A 21,138-nucleotide genomic window follows, 5' to 3' on the forward strand; every position below is an offset into this window, starting at 1 on the left:
CTTTGATAACTTAAGTGAAATGGATGACTTCCTCCAAAAATATAGGCTCCCTAGATTAACAGAGGAGGAGATAAATTGCTTAAATAGTCCCATTTCAGAAAAAGAAATAGAATAAGCTATTAATCAACTCCCAAGGAAAAAATCCCCAGGACCAGATGGATTTACATGGGAATTCTACCAAATATTTAAAAAACAATTAGCCCCAATGCTATATAAGCTATTTGAAAAAATAGGGGATGAAGGAGTCCTACCAAACTCCTTTTATGACACAGATATGGTACTGATACCTAAACGAGGTCGATCAAAAACTGAGAAAGAAAATTATAGACCAATTTCCTTAATGAATATTGATGCTAAAATCTTAAATAAGATATTAGCAAAAAGACTTCAGGAAATCATCCCCAGGATAATACACTATGATCAAGTAGGATTTATACCAGGAATGCAGGGCTGGTTTAATATTAGGAAAACTATTAGTATAATTGACCATATTAATAATCAAATTAATAAGAAACCATATGATCATCTCAATAGATGCAGAAAAAGCATTTGACAAAATCCAACATCCATTCCTACTAAAAAACTCTTGAGAGTATAGGAATAAATGGACTATTCCTTAGAATAATCAGGAGCATATATTTAAGACCGTCAGTAAGTATAATATGCAATAGAAATAAACTGCAACCTTTCCCAGTAAGATCAGGAGTGAAACAAGGTTGCCCACTATCACCATTACTATTCAATATAGTACTAGAAACGCTAGCCTGGGCAATAAGAGCCGAGAAAGAGATTCAAGGAATTAGAGTAGGAAATGAGGAAATCAAACTATCACTCTTTGCAGATGATATGATGGTATACTTAGAGAACCCCAAAGACTCTGCTAAAAAGCTACTAGAAATAATTCAAAATTTTAGCAATGTGGCAGGATACAAAATAAATCCACATAAATCCTCGGCATTTTTATATATCACCAACAAAATGCAACAGCAAGAGATACAAAGAGAAATTCCATTCCATACAAATCTTGAGAGTATAAAGTATTTGGGAATCCATCTACCAAAGAATAGTCAGGAATTATATGAGAAAAATTACAGACCACTTGCCACAAAAATAAAGTCAGATTTAAATAATTGGAAAGACATTCAGTGCTCTTGGATAGGCCGAGCAAAGATAATAAAGATGACAATACTCCCCAAACTAATCTATTTATTTAGTGCTATACCAATTAGACTCCCAAGAAACTATTTTAATTACCTAGAAAAAATAACAACAAAATTTATATGGAAGAATAAAAGGTCGAAGAAATTGCAAGGGAACTAATGAAAAAAAAAAGTCAGGAAGAATAAAAGAGAGGTGGTCTAAGTGTACCTGATCTAAAGCTATATTATATAGCAGCAGTCACCAAAACCATTTGGTATTGGCTAAGAAATAGACCAGTAGATCAGTGGAACAGATTAGATACAAAGGACAAAAAAGGGTACATCTATAGCAATCTAATCTTTGACAAACCCAAAGATACCAACATTAGGGATAAAAATTCATTATTTGGAAAATAACTGTTGGGAAAACTGGAAATTAGTATGGCAGAAATTAGATATGGATCCACACTTAACACCATATACCAAGATAAGATCAAAATGGATCCATGATTTAGGCATAAAGAATGAGATGATAAATAGATTAGAGAAACAGAAAATAGTCTACCTCTCAGACCTGTGGAGGAGGAAGGAATTTATGACCAGAGGAGAACTAGAGATCATTATTGATCACAAACTAGAAGATTTTGATTACATTAAACTAAAAAAGTTTCTGTACAAACAATACTAATGCAAACAAGATTAGAAGGGAAGTAACAAATTGGGAAAATATTTTTAAAGTTAAAGGTTCTGACAAAGGTCTCATTTCCAAAATATATAGAGAACTGACCCTAATTCATAAGAAATCAAACCATTCTCCAATTGATAAATGGTCAAAGGATATGAACAGACAATTCTCAGATGATGAAATTGAAACTATATCCACTCATATGAGTGTTCCAAATCACTACTGATCAGAGAAATGCAAATTAAGACAACTCTGTGATACCACTACACACCTGTCAGATTGGCTAAGATGACAGGAACAATGTTGGAGGGGATGTGGGAAAACTGGGACACTGATACATTGTTGGTGGAGTTGTGAAAGAATCCAGCCATTCTGCAGAGCAATTTGGAACTATGCCCAAAAAGTTATCAAACTGTGCATACCCTTTGACCCAGCATTGCTGCTATTGGGCTTATATCCCAAAGAAATACTAAAGAGCGGAAAGAGACATGTATGTGCCAAAATGTTTGTGGCAGCTCTTTTTGTTGTAGCTAGAAACTGGAAGACGAATGGATGTCCATCAATTGGAGAATGGTTCGGTAAATTATGGTATATGAAGGTTATGGAATATTATTGCTCTGTAAGAAATGACCAGCAGGAGGAATACAGAGAAGCTTGGAGAGACTTACATCAACTGATGCTGAGTGAAATGAATAGAACCAGAAGATTGCTGTACACTTCAATGCTGTATGAAGATGTATTCTGATAGAAGTGGATATCTTCAACATAAAGAAGATCCAACTCACTTCCAGTTGATCAATGATGGACAGAAACAACTACACCCAGAGAAGGAACACTGGGAAGTGAATGTAAATTGTTAGCACTACTGTCTATCTACCCAGGTTACTTATACCTTCGGAATCTAATACTTAATGTGCAACAAGAAAATGGTATTTACATACATATATTGTATCTAGGTTATATTGTAACACATGTAAAATGTATGGGATTGCCTGTCATCGGGGGGAGGGAGTGCAGGGGGTGGATAATTTGGAAAAATGAATACAAGGGATTATATTATAAAAAAAATAAAAATAAAAATAAAAAGATTTTTGAACAGTGGAGTGACAGGGTCAGATTTTGATTTAAGGAGTATTCTTGAATAGACAATAGATCAAGAGATGAGCAAATGAAAACAGATCAATTAGAAAACCATTGCAGAGACTCAGGAAAGAAGAGATGAGGATGTAAAATAGAGTGGCAATTATGTAAGAAGAGATACTTTGGAGGTAGAATCAATAAGACATGGCAATAGATTTGATGGTGGGAGATAGAATATCAGAAGGCTAAAGAAATAATTATGATTGTTTCCAAGATTGCCAGCTTAGGTAACTAGAAAGCTGTTGGCAATTTCAATAGAAAGAGTGACATTTAGAGGAGGAATTGGTTTGGGAACTTGTAGGTAAATGGGGGCATATGAATATATATCAATAGATGAGGTATTCACTAAAATATAATATGATAAGGGTAAGATTCAGAAAAATCCTATAGGAAAATGTGGTTGGAGATTTTCTTTTAGAGGATAAGAGGTTTTAAAATGTAGATGCCTGAGATGACTTTTAAAGGATAAGAAGTTCAAGAGGAGAAATTGTATTTTAGGCATAAGTAATGGTCACACTAATTCATAGAACCAAAAGAAGGAGTTCATGAAACTGTTATTAGTCTAATATTTTTGGAATGAAGAATCCATTATGGAACATAGTATTAAGATACCTGGAATGTTAGAGCCAGGTTGAAAAGGCTAAGAATTTTTTAAATTAAATTTTATAGACCAGAGGTATCAGATACATAGCCCACAGCATGCCCAAACCAAGTCAAAAAGAAATTTATAAATGGTTAAGGCAACACATGAATGAATAATGCACTAAAATAAAATAATATTGTGTGGTTATCTAAGTCAATATGCAGCCCACATATTATTTAGTAGCCTTTGATTCTATTTCCATTTTATACCATTGTCTACAAGACAGTGGATGACTATTGATGGTAAAGAAAAAAGTGATGTTGATGGCGTCAGTGGCAGTGCAGAGAGGTGCAGGTTCAACATGAAAGAATTCAGGAACCTGAAATATTAGTGGCAAAAAATGAATTTTTATTGTTGGCATTGCAGAAGGCAGCTTTGCAAGAAAAACTGACTTCCTCATTGGCTGAGGCATAAATAAAGGTCCTAGCAGAGAAATACTGTCAGAAAAATAAAGAGGGGTAATTGCTGAGAAGAGAATGTCTTCACAGCAGGCCGGAGTCCTGGCAGGCAGCTATCAAAAGGAGAGAAAGAGAGAGAAAGAGGATCCTTTACAAGGCATAGGCCTGCTTCAGGCCTCTACAAATTATTAGTTTAAAATTGTGTTTTTAATAGGAAAACTGAAACTGAAGTTTCAGTTGAATGAGATTCCTTCAATGTTGTCACTGTCCCCAGGCCTAGATTTCCAGTTGAATGAGACCACTTAAGTTCAAGCTAAGTAGGAGTGATCCTGGACTAATTTTCAACTCAATGGAAAGTACAATTACTCAAAAGAGGGTGTAAGCTAGTCTCATCAAGGTAACAGAATGAAACTACTTATCTTGATTCCTTATGGCGGGCCTCTCCCAAAGGAGAGTTTCTTAAGAGTTCACCCCATGACTCCACCCCCAAAGTCAGAAAGGATAGTTTCAGGGTTCGCCTTTCTCCTTCCCCCTCCCCCTCATTAATGTGATAGATTTAAACCCTGGGAAAATTTTAAAGTTTTGTTAAGGATTAGAGAGAAGAGAACCTCAAAATAACATCTTCCTAGGAAGTTATTGTAATTTTGCATTTGGAAAATCATTTGGAGGTATTATACAAGGGCCTTATTTTGAGGGAGCAGTTTGGATTGAAGGAATCCGAGATCTTAATCAACTCTAAAAAAATAATTCTAGATTCTAGAGTGGGAAGTGAAAGCTAATGTGCATTTAGATCAGTGAGAAATCAAGAGCTGAAAAATGGATGCAGGTGATAAGGAGTAAAAAGTTCTAGATTAAAAGGTCAATTTGAGGTTTCTACATAAGTTACTGAAAAGATGGTAGTGCATTAATAAAAATAATAATAAAATTGAAGAGGAACAGATTAAGGGTGGGAAGGGAAAAAATATGGTTTGGAGATTATAAACTAAGTGAACATATAGAATTGGAATTAAAGTCAAAGAATGGGGTTGGAAGGAGGATCTCAGATGATTTCACTGAAATTTGGTATTAGTATCATTTACTCTTCAGAGCCAGTGGAAAAAAAAAAATTCAACATTTATTTGAGAATATAAACAAGATCTCCCAAAATGATTCAAAAATATGTATTTAAAAAGTCAATATACATGTAAAAGAATAAGATAAAATATATGCAAAAAAAAAAAAGACTATAAACAAGAGAAAGTATATTACCATATGGGAATTCAAATAACCTTGAGTTGTTTCCACAACTCCAGATCAACTTTTGAAGGTGCTGAAATTATCCACAGTATTGCTAGGGTGATAAATGTAGCCATTAAGGTCAAAGTTGCCAAAACATTTTAGATATTGGTATTTTACAAGAAGGGGCTTTCTCTCCTATTTTTGTCCCATGCCAGCTTTACGGTATTAACAAATCATCTGATCTTGTACTGAGTTTAGATACAAGCTACTGTCAAGAAGAGATTTCATACTCAGTCAGGTTAAGTGAATTAGGATTTGTAACAACATTTCTGGCTCAGTATCCAAAATAAAATGAGTTATCTGTATGAACCTATGAGGCCCTTAAAATAAATATAACACAGATGAAAGATTGAAGACTATTGAAAGGACACATTTACTATATGCTTAAAGACATCAAGTACTCCAAGAACTTTAAGGAATTCTAAATGAAGGACATCTGCACTTGCTTCTCATAGTGAGAGTAGTGTCTTTATCTTTGCATGAACTATAGACTTACATAGAGATCTCCATGCTGGATCTATAGACTCCTATGTGCTTGAAAACCCTGATGAAATTTCATTCTTCAGAATTGTACCTGCATTACATAAGTATCCCCAAAGACCTCAATACAAATTATGAAAAAGATGTAGGATTGTGATATCATTAAATGGAAGAGACCAAATAATAAGTCTTGCTAATACAGAAACTGATAGATACAATTTAAACGTGAGATCTCATTCATTCAAATACATTTATTGTGCCCTTGGAAATCACTGCAGTAGGCACTGTGTATTTGCCTAGTGGTAGGACTGGTGACAAAGAACTGGTCCAACATATGTAAAAACATGCATCCTACACTGATGGAGCCTACAATCTAGGAAAGACCTGCTGAGGGGAGGTGAGTGCCTTAATAGCCAAACTGACTAACTGCAATGATCACTAGCAATTGTGAAAAACTAATGATGAAGTAAACAAGGATCTTAGGAGGGAGATAGGGGATAATGGGTGTGGAATTTGCCATATATACTGTCAAACATCGCCAATCAATCAACGTGGACTTACTAAGTTTCCATACTATATCAGGCACTGTATTAAATAGTCATGTGGGAAGTCTGTTGATTTTTTTTGTTTTTTTTGTTTCTTTTTTCTGGGGGTCCTGGAGGAGTATGTATGTGTATATGTGTAGATAGATAGATAGATATAGATATATATCTAGATATATAAATGTATATATTATATACATACATATATAAAATTAATTATATACATATATAAACACACATACAAATTCACAAATATATGTTTGTGAATTTATACATATATATATATATATATATATGTATATTCTTTCTTTTTCTTTGTTAAAAAAGGTAAAGTTTGATGGTGAAGGAGGAGGACTAAAATAAAATGCCTTAAGTCTCAAATTATACCATATGAATTATATTTATACAAGATTTAAAGCAAGTAAGTTTAGGAAGAGGGTACTCTGTGCCAGAGGAAACACAAGCTTATTTTGATCACTGAAAGCACTTTCATTCTGTTATTTTCTCCTTTCTCCCCACTCCTAATCCCATTTCCCACCCCTACCTCCTTTCCCCACCCACTTTCAGAGCAGTGTTTGCAGTTTTGGATTTTGACAGGGACCAAATGTGCCAGAATTCTGTTAGAGCAGCTGTTCTTGAGGTATTTCTGGCTTGACTAGAAGCATGGAAATACTGAAAATGCCATGTTCATAAGCAGCCGGGAGGGATGTTGTTTGTTGATTAAAATCCCCGGTGATGGTCTGTCAAAATGTGCCAGTTTGATGCACATGGATAGTATATCTCTAGGATCTTCAAATGAGCATACACAAATTATGATTCACCCAGGGGCCATTGCAAATGTGAAAAATGACCAGCACATATCTCAAATGTCAGAAGAAGAAAGGAAAGAGAAGCAAATCAAACCTTTTCCACAATTACCATACATAAAAACTACTACTGAAGACCTACACATTTCAGACCTTTACCACTAAATGAATATATTAAACTGGATCTACTCCACCTATAAATTATATGACATTTTTAAAGTAATAGAATGTGTATAGTAATTCTCATCATTCTTCTGTTTTGTTCCAAGCATGACTCACCCCATGACAAGTTATATCACTTTCTTAATATTATTCTTAGATTATTTTTCAAACCTTAAGTAAAAGTAAAAGTTATACATTAACATTATACATTAACACTTCTTCAGTAAAGTGTTAATAAAGTATGGCTGCTCTTGAGAAAATTGTGTTCACTAAGATTAAGAGATCTGGGAATATCATAAAATGCAAAATCATAACAATAGTTTTCTGGCTCAACAAGCCTTTCAACAAAGTTTTATTTAATAGTTACTGGTTTTAATGAATTATTCTATGTCTTGGGGTGGGGATTTTTAAAAAAATAAGATATGATCACTACTCCTCAAGAAATTCACAACCAAGAAATGATCAGGAGGATGATTTTAGAGAGATCTGGAGAGACTTACATGAACTGATGCTAAGTGAAATGAGCAGAACCAGGAGATCATTGAATATGGCAACAGCAAGATTGTATGATGATCAGTTCTGATTATCTTTCCAACAATAAGATGATTGGTGCCAGTTCCAGTAACATGATAAAGAGAGCCATCTATACCCAGAGAGAGGATTATAGGAACTGAATGTGCATCACAACATAACATTCTCAATCTTTTTGTTGTTGTTTGCTTGCATTTTGTTTTCTTAACTCATTTACTTTCCTTTTTGATCTAATTTTTCCTGTGCAGCAGGAGATATGTTTACACATATTGAATTTAACATATATTTTAGCATGTATAACATATATTGGATTGCTTGCCATCTAGGGGAGTGGGTGGGGGGTAGTAGGGGAAAATCTGAAACACAAACCTATGCAAGGGTCAGTGTTGAAAAGTTATCCACGCATATGTTTGAAAAATAAAAACCTTTTTTTGAAAAAAAAAATTCACAGCCAAACATAGAAAGACAAGATAAACCAACTTTAAGAAAACAAGGATTTGAACCAATTGGAACTGCCTTATCATATCTCTTGTTTTATCTCTTCTTCTGTTCCTGTGATTACAACTGAAATTCTGTTCTTAATGAACTCATTCATACCTGAATTATTTCATTTTATCTTGCCTGTTCTTAGATTCTCCCTGCTATAATCCACCTGGTCACCATCAGGTTGTTTTTCCTAAAATTCAGCTCTGATTGTGATATTTCTCTGTTCAAAAATTTTGAATGATTATTCATTGCCTATAAGACAAACTTCAAATTCATTACTCACCCTTACCCCCAAATTAGTCTGGCCTCAGTCTAAATTTTACAGCCTGATCTTCCTTTTTCTATCATATATATGGGCCCTATATTCCAGCCACACTGGTTTGTTTATTATCCTCTAAATATGTCCTGTGCTTCCTTGCATCTACTATTCTCTTTGTAGCATTTTATTTCCTGTAATGATATCTTCTCATTTCTTGCTCTCTTCCAAATCCTTTCCCTTCTTGAAAGCCCAACTGAAATCCCATCCCCTCTTTTAACTCTAGTCCTAATAATTAACTCCTCTCCTAATTCCTATAATACTTCCAACATTTGGTAATTAATCATTTCAAGATTTGAGACATTTCTTTTTTTTTTTTTTTTTTTTTTTTTTTATCCTCCATGATTATTTAAACCTTCCATATGTTAAGTTTTGGACATGTACTAGGATTTTCTTCCCAAATATAATTAAACCTCCTCTATGACTAGGACCAAATCATGTATCCTTGTGTACTTCATAGTACTGAGAACAGGATTTTAATCATGGTAAAAGCTTCAGTAAATATCAACTATATTGTTGATTTGAAACATCTAGAGGGCATCAGGATTGATGTTCTCAACTTTCTCAAATCTTCTGGGAGTGTTGATGTATTTTGCCTTCTTTTGTGAGGATTCTTGAGGCAAAGTACTTGAAGATTGAGTTCAAACCTACTTGATATTTTTATCAGGGTAATTATAACAATAATCACAGTATTAATGATAATATTTATATCAAAGATTGTGGTTTATAAAGAACTTTAAATGTTCAACTAATCAATAAATTTTGCTGTGGCTACTTTGTGCTAGGTATTAGAAAACAAACCATCAAAACCTTCCTGCCCTCAAATAGCTTACATCCCAATAAGGGAAATGATATTCATAACCAATATACTAAACATAAGGTAATTTGGGGATGGGGGGAAGGCACTAGCATCTTGGAAGATTAGGAGCAGGTGGAGGTTGAATTGAGAGTTCAGGAAAATTTCTGATTCTAAAGGTAAAGATTAGAAGGAAATAACTTCTAAACATGAGACACAGTATAAAAGCATGGACAAGGAAAATGGATTTCCGTTCATTTCATTTGATTCTGACAAGTATCAAGGTGAGTACTAAGGTTGTTGTTGTTTTTTTGGGGGTGTAGAATGTCCCCCACCCCACCATAGATGGAAAATTCAACTGATTTTAATTGTTGGGTGGAGGGGACCAGATTTATGACTTCATGGCTATAGAGAACTCTCTGTATGAAAACTCTTTCCTCCAATGCAGATCATTGGATCATAGATTTCCAGATTTGTCATGGACTCTAAAGTTCTCCTATTATAGATGAGGAAACTGAGTGTCAATTAAGTGACTTGACTAAGGGTACATGGGTAATAAATTTTTACATATATTTTTTGGAGACAATGGAAAATAATGTAAACTCTGCCTATGGCATGGGAAGACCAAATTTTTATAAAGATTATTCCATCAAAGTGACAAATAGAAGCCTTCTGAGGGTAAGAAGGAAAACTATGGAAACCAAAACCTACCTATAATGAACTAGTACCATGATAAATATATAATGCATTATCATCTCAGTTTTCCATTTAAATCATGGTGAAGAGGGGATGGTGATAGATAGTAGATGCTTATTTCATGTTCATGTATCTTATTTAACACCATCTGAACTTTAATTTTATTTTCAAGGATCTGTAATTTCCTTGCTGTAAGTATTCATTCTACACACATTTCCAAAGTTTTCTATAGCTTGTTAGATGGTCTTTAAATATTTTTGTACCTGAAAATTTGTTTTATGGAGCCAATTTTTCAACGAATCTCCTTGAATTTGCTTTTAGATAGCCAATTTACAGTCTATCTCTGTTGAAGCCTTTTCAGTAAGGCCTAATGGAGCTGACATAGCTTTTAGGAGACCACAATTATTTCCACTCAAGATCAGACATCATCAGGATATGTGAACTGACACCAACATTCTATAATTTCTCTATGTGTCCCATCCTACAAAAATTAGCTGGAAGTTATATCTTACCACTGGGCCCAGATGATTCTGGAGGAGAAAGTGAGACTGGTGACTTTGCACAACCCTTTCTCACTTATATATCATGGCTTCATCTCCCTGAAGTCATGTTCTTCTTCCAGAATGAAGGACAACAAAACAATATTGCTAGAAGCAGTCAGCCCTGATATTTTCCACTAAAATCAATCCCATGCCTCATGGACTCATAGACTTAAAACTGTATAGTAACTCAGATGTATTACCCCATCAATTTAGAGAGATATAAAAGGACATCAGGTATAATTCAACACCCTCACTTTATGAAAGGTACATGACTTATCTTTTTTATCTTTAGTAAACTTAGTCATTTTTATTACACATTACTTTATGAATCATGTTGGGAGAGAAAAATCAGAGCAAAAGGGAAAAAAAACCATAGGAGAGATTAAAAAAAAAAAAAAAAGTTAACATAGTATGTGTTGATTTACATTCAATCTCCTTAGTTCTTTTTTCTGGAAGCAGATGGCATTTGCTATTTAAAGTGTAATGTCTATTGGGATTACTTTGGATCACTGACCCACTGAGAAGAACCAAGTCTTCCATAGCTGATCAGTGCACATTCTTACTGTTATTATGTACAATGTATTCCTGGTTCTGCTTGCTTCACTCAGCTTCAAATCATGTAAATCTTTCCAGGCCTTTATAAAATCAGCTTGTTTATTATTTTTATAGAATAATAATATTCCATTATCTTCATATACCATAACTTATTCAGCCATTCCCCAATTGATGGGCCTGTACTCATTTTGCAATTCTTTATTACCACAAAAAGAGCTGCTATAAATATGTGGGTCCTTTTCTCCCCTTTAAGATTTTCTTGGGAATACAGACTCAATAATAGCACTTCTGGGTAAAAGGATATGCATAGTTTTGTAGTTCTTTGGTCTACAGATTGCTCTCCAGAATGGTTGGATCATTTCACAACTGCACGAACAATCCATTAGTGTCCTGGTTTTCCCATATCCTATCCAACATTTATCATCATCTTTTCCTGTCCTCTTAGCCAATCTGAGAGGTATGAGGTGGTACCTCAGAGTTGTTTTAATTTGTATTTCTCTAAGCAGTAGTGATTTAGAGCATTTTTTTTCATATAACTATAGATGGCTTTAATTTCATCATCTTAAAGTTATCTGTTCCTATCCTTTGACCATTTATCAGTTACGACTGAGATATATCTATGATAACATTGGCATTAAGTGCAGAACCTAGTTTTGAACTCAGGATTTCTGACTAAATATTCAGTACCTTTTCTATTGTGTCATGCTAGGAGGCTGTTGAGGGCTTAGTTTCTTTAAAATTCTACTTCTCACTTTAACTACCAATAAGTCCATCTGGTTCAACTACATATTAATGTTCTTTGCTTTTATAAAAAGCAGTCATCCAGGTCTAAGCTCCCTTCAGAAAGATTAATAATGTTATGTGCATACTGGAATAGCAACATGCCTCAATTAGGTAGTTGGTACCAAAATACCTTCTTTCTGGGAGCTTCAGGCGAAACCAGCCTAAGCCACCAGCAGCCATCAGTACTTTGGCTTTAATGAGCTTTTCATATTAGCTAGCAGAAAGCAAGAATCTAAAGGAATCAAATCCACACATCTTTATTCATTCACCCATCCATCCATTTATCCATTTTTTTCATCTAATAAATGAATCCCTTCTGTCTATATACCTCAGATGTCTACTATGAATATAACTAGCTCCCACCTCAAGAAAAGATTCTGCCTAATTTATTTCCTATAATGAGACTTAAACAACAATAATGCTCTATGTTTATATCCTATTTGACAATCAAAAATACTTTTGTGATTATTGTCCCACAGGTTGGGTTGAATGATCAGTTTGCAAAAACCCTGGTCTTTTCCTTGTTGCCAAGCCAAAGAAAGATTTCCCCCAAGGTCACTGCTGTTTTGTTTCTACCCCATTTAAAATGAAGGATTCCCCACAGGTCATTAGTTGCTATCACACTCTAGGGAGTTGTCTATGAGTAAATAGCTCATAATCCAAACTTATAAATTGGTAATTATCTTGAACATTCAAATATGAGACTAGAAAAATATATTACTTTCCCAGAATTACTTCAAAACTAGGTTCTGCACTTAATGCCAATGTTATCATAGATATGACCTTACAATAAAGAAGCCAAGAGATGAAAGCCTAAATGAATTAAAAGATGAATAAGGAAGGATAAACAACTTTAAGAGAGATATCTCAAATATCTAATATTTTTAGGAACTGCTGGGCTGGGAAGGGGTCTGACTAAGCTTAGTGCTGGGGGTGTTAGATTGGTCATAGCCCTGCTATAGTTTGAGGGATAGCAAAGAACCCTGGTCCACAGTTATCCCCACTACTCAACCCTGGCATAAGTTCTGATAAACTGCTTCTTTTCTTAAAAGACATCAAGAGTGCCTGATAAAAAGTAAATCTATGATCTGATATATCATAAATCAATTATTTCACTTTACTTCCCCTCACCCAGTCAACATTCCAGACAAACTCATCTACTTATTCTTCCCATACAAGGTCTTCCTGTCTGTTTAAAAAACAAGAACTCTAGAAAATACAAAGTGCCTGAAAAGTAAATGAAAAGTGATTTGGATAGCAGACAAATGCTAACTGCTAAGTGTGGGTGTATCAGGAGAAGCCTCTTATAAAAGTCAGCTGAAGCACACATGAGGAGATGAACACCATAGCTTTGAGGCACAGAGGAGGGCAAAAGCATAGAGACCCTAACTGCCTTTCCACTCTGGGAATCTTGTTTTCAGTGAATATATCATGCTAACTATTGGAGAATAGGACACTAGATATTTAATAATTGGGAACCAAAAGAATGTATACTAAACAGGGAGGTTTTTATGGGATAAGCAGAGGACAGGAAAATCTGGAGTTGTAGATGGAAAGTTGTAGCTGTAGTTGCCATTGTCCCTAGTTCCAATATCCTAAGGGAAATGCAGGGTAAAGAAAACACTGGCAAAAGTTGTAAGGATTTCTTACATTTGTAAAGGATATTTTTAAAGGACAAAAAAAGAACTATCTACTCCAACACCACCATTTTGCAGGGAAGGGAGCTAAATGCCAAAGAGAGAAAATGTCCTGCAGATAGGAAAGAGCAAAAGCAGGCTTCAGCCCCAGAAATTAGTATTCTTTCCACCACAGCAAGTCTGTTTCACAATTGGTACTCTGACAACTTGTGTCTTTGAGGAGTTCAAAATCTTTCAAATAACCAAACAAGAATTTTATCAATTATCTGCTGCAAACTGGCCATTTAAAGATGAGGAAAGTCAGACATTTAAAATACTAATAAATTGTCCAAGACCATGCAGCTGGTCAAAGGAAGTACTAGAGATAGGACTCAAGCCTTCTAACTCCCTTGATGTACTATGTTCACTATGCTTCCGATATTTTATTTTCTTTCAAACACAGCATTAAGTTGATATATCATACTACTTGAGTCCTGAGAGAAAGGCAATGGATGCAAAGTTCAGATTAAGATATCTGTGTTTTAGGCATGGCCAATGTAGGGATTTGTTTGTTTGGACCATACATAATTGTAATAAAGTTTTTGGAGGTTGGGTTTTTAATAAGAAAAATAGGATAGAAGAGAGAGGAAAAAATGTTCATAAAATTAAATTAATATAAGGAATAGGAAGTAAAAGGTGAGAATAATAGAACACTTTGGATATTTTGCTATAGAATTTTCACAGGAAATGACACAGACCCAAATTCTGCCTCATCCCTGGACATGCCCTTACCCAACCACCTACAGAGATGCACATACTAGAATTGGTGTTCCAGCACACACACACACACACACACACACACACACACACACACACTCACACACATTTCTTTATGGATACATTTCTTTATAGACAATTTTGGAGAGCCAAAAGAGAGGGATCTTTATCACATTACATTTCACTTTGAGATTCATGAGCCCTCCCTGACATCAGGTGGAAGGCAGATGACCTCTGGTAGGGCTTGTACAGGAGAGGAGATATCTATTCATGTCTTAGTCAATACACATAATTTTTGAGGTCCTTACTACCTTTGAGATTCTGTAAAACTAATCCTAGAATTTGAATGCTGATTGGCTGAAGCTGCAGTGCCCTCTAGAGCTAAGTCTAAGGGTTTTTTTTTTTTTTGTTTGTTTGTTTTTTTTGGGGGGTTGTTTTAATTCCAGTAAAAGTCACATTTAGAGTGGAAAAGCAGAAATTAAAAATTTTAAAATGTGTTTTATTTAAAAGATTTACTGTTGTGTAAATGAACCAAAAAAAATTAACAAGTTAAATATTATGTCCAATATAAAGATCACCCAATTGGAGCATGGGAGGAGACCTCAGCAGGCATATAGTCTAATCTTAACATTTTACTGGGGCACATCCTAAGGTTCACAGGATGAGAGTGATCAGCCTTTCTTCATGGAGACAGCAGAAAGCCAGGATTCAGATGCTTCACAGGAATTGGGATGTCATCCTCATTTCTAGTACTTCTTACCTTTGTAAAACACACACTCATATTTACATAGCACTTTAAGGTTTACAATATTTTACTCACAATTTCCTGAGATAGTTGGTGAAATTATTATCTTCATTTAACAGATGAGAAAATCAAGGCTGGGAAAAAAGATAAGGAAATTGCCTATACTCCTACAATCAGGATTTCAGCACAGATCCTCTGATTTCCAGTACATTTTTTTCCTAGATTCACATTCTCTGTCCTCATTAAGCTTTAATTTTCCCATTTGTAAAATGGGGATAACAAACTTCTGGGGATATTGTGGAGAAAGGGTTTTGCAAGCTTCAAAGAGACAAAGTAACCATAGCCATCTTGCTAAGTCAATGGTCTCAAATGCAAATAGAAATGGAGATCATAATTTGTACATGGTGAATCCTGAAGGCCACATAATGACTAAGCTTAAAATGTGATGTTATTTATTTAACATATATTTCCCATAACTTTTTTTTTCCCTGAGGCAATTGAAATTAAGTGACTTGCCCAGGTGTTCAGTATCTGAAGCTAGATTAGAACTCAGGTCCTTCTCACCTAAACACTATACCACCTAGCTGCCCCATCTTGCCCCCTTCCCCATTACCTTTTAATCTGGTTTTAGGCCACACTTGGGAAGTATTGTAGACTGTGTGATAGATCCAACTGCATGTCTGACATCTTCATCTCTCACCCTCCTTTTATTCTATTGCATCCCTCTGGGTCTAAGGAGTTATTCATTGCTAATAGTTATGTGATCTTGAGGTGATTTCTTTACTTTCTTAGAACTCAATTCTATAACCTGTAAAAAGAGATTATGATACTAGCATTTGGAAGGTGTTATTGCCTATCTCACAGGATTGTGAAGATCTAGTGAAATAATAGATATGAAAAAGCTTTTAGAAAACTGTAAAATGTATGTAGTGATACAGGTTTGATCTACTCTCTTAGCACTTAGGTTCTAATATGGATTCTTAACCTGGTTTCCAAGAACTTTTTCTTGTTTTAATATTTTTACAGCTATACATTGACATAATTGTCTAATTTAAAATCTTTTGTTTTTTATTTTATTTATTTAAAAGTATTATTCTAAGAAGAGGTTCCATTAGGTTTCACCGGACTACCAAGTGATCTACAATATAAATAGTGGAGAAAATCTTTGCTTTAGGATATGGAACACATAAATTATACATATACTGCATTCAATCAGACATGACCCCCAATATGACCAATAAACTGTATCATTTGTTATTTGGTGCACCTGTCTGTCCTTTCTTAATCTTCTACAATCCCCTTTACAGACTCCTCAAAGGTATTTTTGGAATATATTGGAATTTTGACATTAATGAGAAAGAGTCTTTGGGGATTTTTCCAGGTCCTTTTAAGTCTGTGAATAGGCACCTGATAAATCCATCTATGGTAACAGCTTCTCTAGCAGTTAATAATTCTGTTTAATTCAGCAAGTGTCTATCCAGTCAATTGTACATAGAAGGCCACAAAAATGGAAGCTTCAATTTAAACCTTTAAACAAAGAATTGGTAAACTCTTTCAATCTCTTTTCCCTCCTCCCCTCTTTTCAGAAGTAGGTTTTTTTTTTTCCTATTCAGATTTTTAAGGGAAAGTTGCTTTAAGTGATGTCCACATGGATTTCCCAATCCTTTACAGACTTTAGAGAAACATTCTCTCAAGGGAAAGCCCTTCCAGAGTGGGGACAGGGAACTTTGTGAAATAGCTGTCATACTTTACTATGTTGGAGAAGAAGCTAAAGATACTGGGGTCAAATCCAACCAGAACCCATAAGGATGAGACCCTGACCCAAGTAAAGAAGCAGGTAAATAAATGTCTAACACTTCAGAGACTCATTTTAGAGAGGAATTATCATACTGACAGCTCCTATGAACTTCCCTACATATTAGAAATAAGATGTGTTCAAACTGGACACAGATTACAGTCTGGTTTTTAATCTCCTTTGAGTTCTATGTCCCACTCAGCTTTCTCAACTGATTTCAAGCTGTCAGCTACATATCGTATAAGGAGAAAAAGTCACAGCATTATATTGTTCATGTGGGTATAGGCTGTACTCTTTCATTAGGCAGAGGAAACGAAATTAAAAGTCACTTGGATATTTTTTACAGCCACAACATTTGATAAAACTCTCACCAGGGATGTTTTTAGGAAAGGCATGCTACTAAATTTTCAAAGTGCATTCATATCCATGCCAGAGAGGCTGTGGCAGACTGTCTCTGAGGGCTCAGTACATACTTTCCAGAAAACTTACAGGAATCAGGCCAACCCACTTACCTGGGGAGCAGTCCTAAGGTGTGGTTGCCAGGAGGGAAATTGAATGACCTTCTGTAGGGATCAGCCTCAAGGCTGGAGAGGTGAGAAAGGAGAGTTAGGAGACCAATGCTCCAAAAGTAAAAAATAAAATAAACTCAATGCACAGACACCTCATCAAAACAAACAAGGCTCAGAGGCTATGTCTAGATCTATCAATACACACATATACATATACATATACATATACATATACATATACATATACATATACATATACATATACATATACATATACATATACATATACAAATACATATACATATACATATATATATTAAATATATATAACATTTGATCCTGACAACAACTTTGTGAAGGAGATGATAGTATTATACCCATTTTACTGATGACAAACCTAAGGCTGAGAAAGGTAGTGACTTGCCCTGGATCATAGAACTATTGTGCATCTTAGATAGTATTTGAACTTGGGCCTTCCTCATTGCCTAGCATTTTACTGATTTACCCTGTACATTTTGGTGTATAATTCCTCTAGATCTATTGGTTGTAAGCACAAGAATCCAATAAATATATCACACAAATTGTAAAAAAAAATGTTTTGGATGTTACTTCTGATGTGGGCATCAAAGTACAGTATGTAGGATAACATGGGGATTTTCCTTTATAACACAAGGATCAAAAACAGTGCTTGATTTCCATCAAAATATATTCCTTTTCAAATGTAACAGGAAAAACATATTCATACAGATTTTTCTGTTTACAAAGTATTTCCACATATTTCCCACTCATTTTATGTTTATAACCATCTTGTGAGATAGTCAAGGCAAGGATTATTAATCTATTTTTAGATGGGGCAAGTGAGATTTAGTGATATATAATGGCTTAGCCAATGAGTAAGTATCGAAGGCTAAATATGTCAGTATTTGGACCCCAAATCCATTCCCAGTGAACCACAGTCTCTCTCAGAAATTGAATGAGCAAGTGATTATATTTCCTTAGGATGCTAGAGAGGAGTATTTATTTGTTCTATATTTCCATATATCCCTTAAAACAAGGTCAAACACATAGAAAGTACTCATGAAATAATTATTGGATGGATGAATGACAGTATAATTTTGATTTAAAACACTACCTCTTCTTCAGTGATCTCAGGGGGAGTGTTTTCCCCACGAAGAGCCTGGAAAACATAAATGCTGCTCGTTTTTCTACAACCTTAGTGATAACTTTGCTTTTTTTTTTTTTTTTTTTTTTTGGAAAGAGGGAATAATGATACCTGAGACTTTTGTGAAAGTCTTTGTGAAGCCAGGGTGCTGAAATCTCCTGTCAGTCCAAGATTGTACTACCATGTTAGCTGACATGACTCTTGAAATCCCTGTTGACAGATAGAACACCAGGAAACTGATGGCGATACTAGAGTATTAAAGGAATAATTTCTTGTGAAGGCTTGTAATGGGTTAGTGGTGATAATCTAATATTTCCATATTTTTTTTAATTTGTAGTCAGATTTGAATTAATACTTCAGCAGGACGTGGGGTTGAGGATGGTAGCTCCTGCTGACTGAGGATGTGATGTAAAATCAAAATAAAGCAAAACCCTTCGATTTCCGTATAGGAGACCCAAGTTTGAGTCTAGCTCTCTCTCCTCCAAGGACAACAATTTTTGGTAAACCACATCTTCTTATGATTCTGTTTGCCAGCCTCAAATAAAACAAGGATTGTAGCCATGCTTTATAAACTGTAAAGTACCATAAAAATGCAAGGTAATCATCGTTAGCATTATTGCTGTGATTATTATAGCATGCTGCAAGCTAATATTGAGGAGAAGTGAGAAGAAAGAAGGCTGAAATTCCTTTTTAGATAAAACAATTGTTCCTCTCTTCTCTGCTTCATTACCATTTCTATTCCATAACCATAAAAGACAGCCTAAGTCCAATTCACATTCTCATGCCAAAAGATCCAATTCATTGAAAACAGGAGTAGATATAATTCAAAAAGGTATTATCAATGTATCCAGGGCTAGCACTGCAAAACACTTAAAGTCCTCCACTCTCTACCCTCACTTATCTTTCCAACCTCATTTCACATTACATCCTTTCAAACACTGCATCTAATCAAATTGAACTACAAGTTCTTCCCCACATGCAAAATTATCTAACCATTGTCTTTTCATACAAGATCTCCTATATCTAGATTACATCAAATCCTCCTGGCCTCTATCTAATTGAAATCCTTACTTCCTTCAAATGTCCAGTTCAATAATGTCTTGCACATGGATTACATAGAATACTAAATTTTCTTGAACTATTAAACTTGTAGTTACTCTTAAGATAAAACCTAAGGTCAACCCTCCTGGTGGATTTCCCTACTTATGCTAATTATAAATTTCATGTCTTTCTATATCTGTAAATGCTATTCCTTTCACCATTTTTAGAAGCAATAGAATTCCTTCAAATCCATTTAAGTACATGCCTTTTTTTTTCCTGAAAGCCATCTATTTTATTTCCAATTCTTTACAATAACAATAACAACAAAACCCTGCCATAAATGTTTGTGTATTTAAAGACATTTTCTCTTTGACTTTGACTCCTTTTTGTGGTATCCCTGGATCAAAAAGTATACACATTATGGAAACTTATATAATACAGTTCCAAACTGCTTTTTAAAATATTTGGACCAATTTACAGTCCAGCAATGATGTACTTGGTATGCCTGTCCTCCTGTAGTCCCTATATTGGTTACCATTTTCAACTTTGCTAATATAATGGGTATGAGGAGAAACAAAATTTGTTTCAACTTATATTTCTCTTACTAATAGTGAGTAAACTTAAGGGATTTTTAAATGTAGTTGTCAATAGTCTGATATTTTAAAATCTTTTTATCAGTTCCTATTGATCAGAGAAATGCAAATTAAAACAACTCTAAGATACACTTGTCAGATTGGCTAAGATGACAGAAAAAAATAATGATGAATGTTGGAGGGGAAGCGGGAAAACCGGCACACTGATGCATTGTTGGTGGAGTTGTGAATGAATCCAACCATTCTGGAGAGCAATCTGGAATTATGCCCAAAAAGTTATCAAACTGTGCATATCCTTTGTTTGATTCAGCAGTGCTACTACTGGGCTTATATCCCAAAGAGATATTAAAGAAAGGAAAGGGACCTATATGTCCAAAATGTTTGTGGCATCCCTTTTTGTAGTGGCTAAAAACTGAAAAATGAATGGATGCCTATCAATTGGAGAATGGTTGGGTAAATTGTGGTTATAAATGTTATGGAATATTATTGTTCTGTAAGAAAACGCCAGCAGAATGAATACAGAGAAGCTTGGAAAGACTTACATGAACTGATACTGAATGAAATGAGCAGAACCTGGAGATCATTTTCACTTCAACAACAATACTATATGAGAATGTATTCTGATAGAAGTGAATATTTTCAACAAAGAGAAGATCTAATTCAGTTCTAATTGATCAATAATGGACAGAATCAGCTACCCCCAGAGAAGAAACACTGGAAAATGAATCTGGACTATTTGCATTTTTGTTTTTCTTCCCACATTATTTTTACCTTCTGAATCCAATTCTCCTTGTGCAACAAGAGAACTGTTAGGTTCTGCACACATATATTGTATCTAGGATATACTATAACATATTTAACATGTATATAGATTGCCTGCCATCTAGGGGAGGGGTGGAAGGAGAGATGGAAAAAATTGGAA

General features: G+C 34.7%; 1 long non-coding RNA gene across 1 annotated transcript; it reads right to left on the minus strand.

Moving 5' to 3' along the window:
* Positions 1-15,742: 15,742 nt before the first annotated feature.
* On the minus strand, positions 15,743-18,904 carry LOC141553741 (uncharacterized). The gene is made up of 3 exons (XR_012485619.1): positions 18,694-18,904; positions 17,424-17,495; positions 15,743-15,924 (listed from the first exon to the last, which is right to left on the minus strand). It is a non-coding gene; the product is annotated as an uncharacterized LOC141553741 (long non-coding RNA).
* Between the last annotated feature and the right edge of the window lie 2,234 nt (positions 18,905-21,138).

Source organism: Sminthopsis crassicaudata, chromosome 2 (assembly GCF_048593235.1).
Source record: "Sminthopsis crassicaudata isolate SCR6 chromosome 2, ASM4859323v1, whole genome shotgun sequence".
In the NCBI taxonomy this organism is placed as follows: Eukaryota; Metazoa; Chordata; class Mammalia; order Dasyuromorphia; family Dasyuridae; genus Sminthopsis; species Sminthopsis crassicaudata.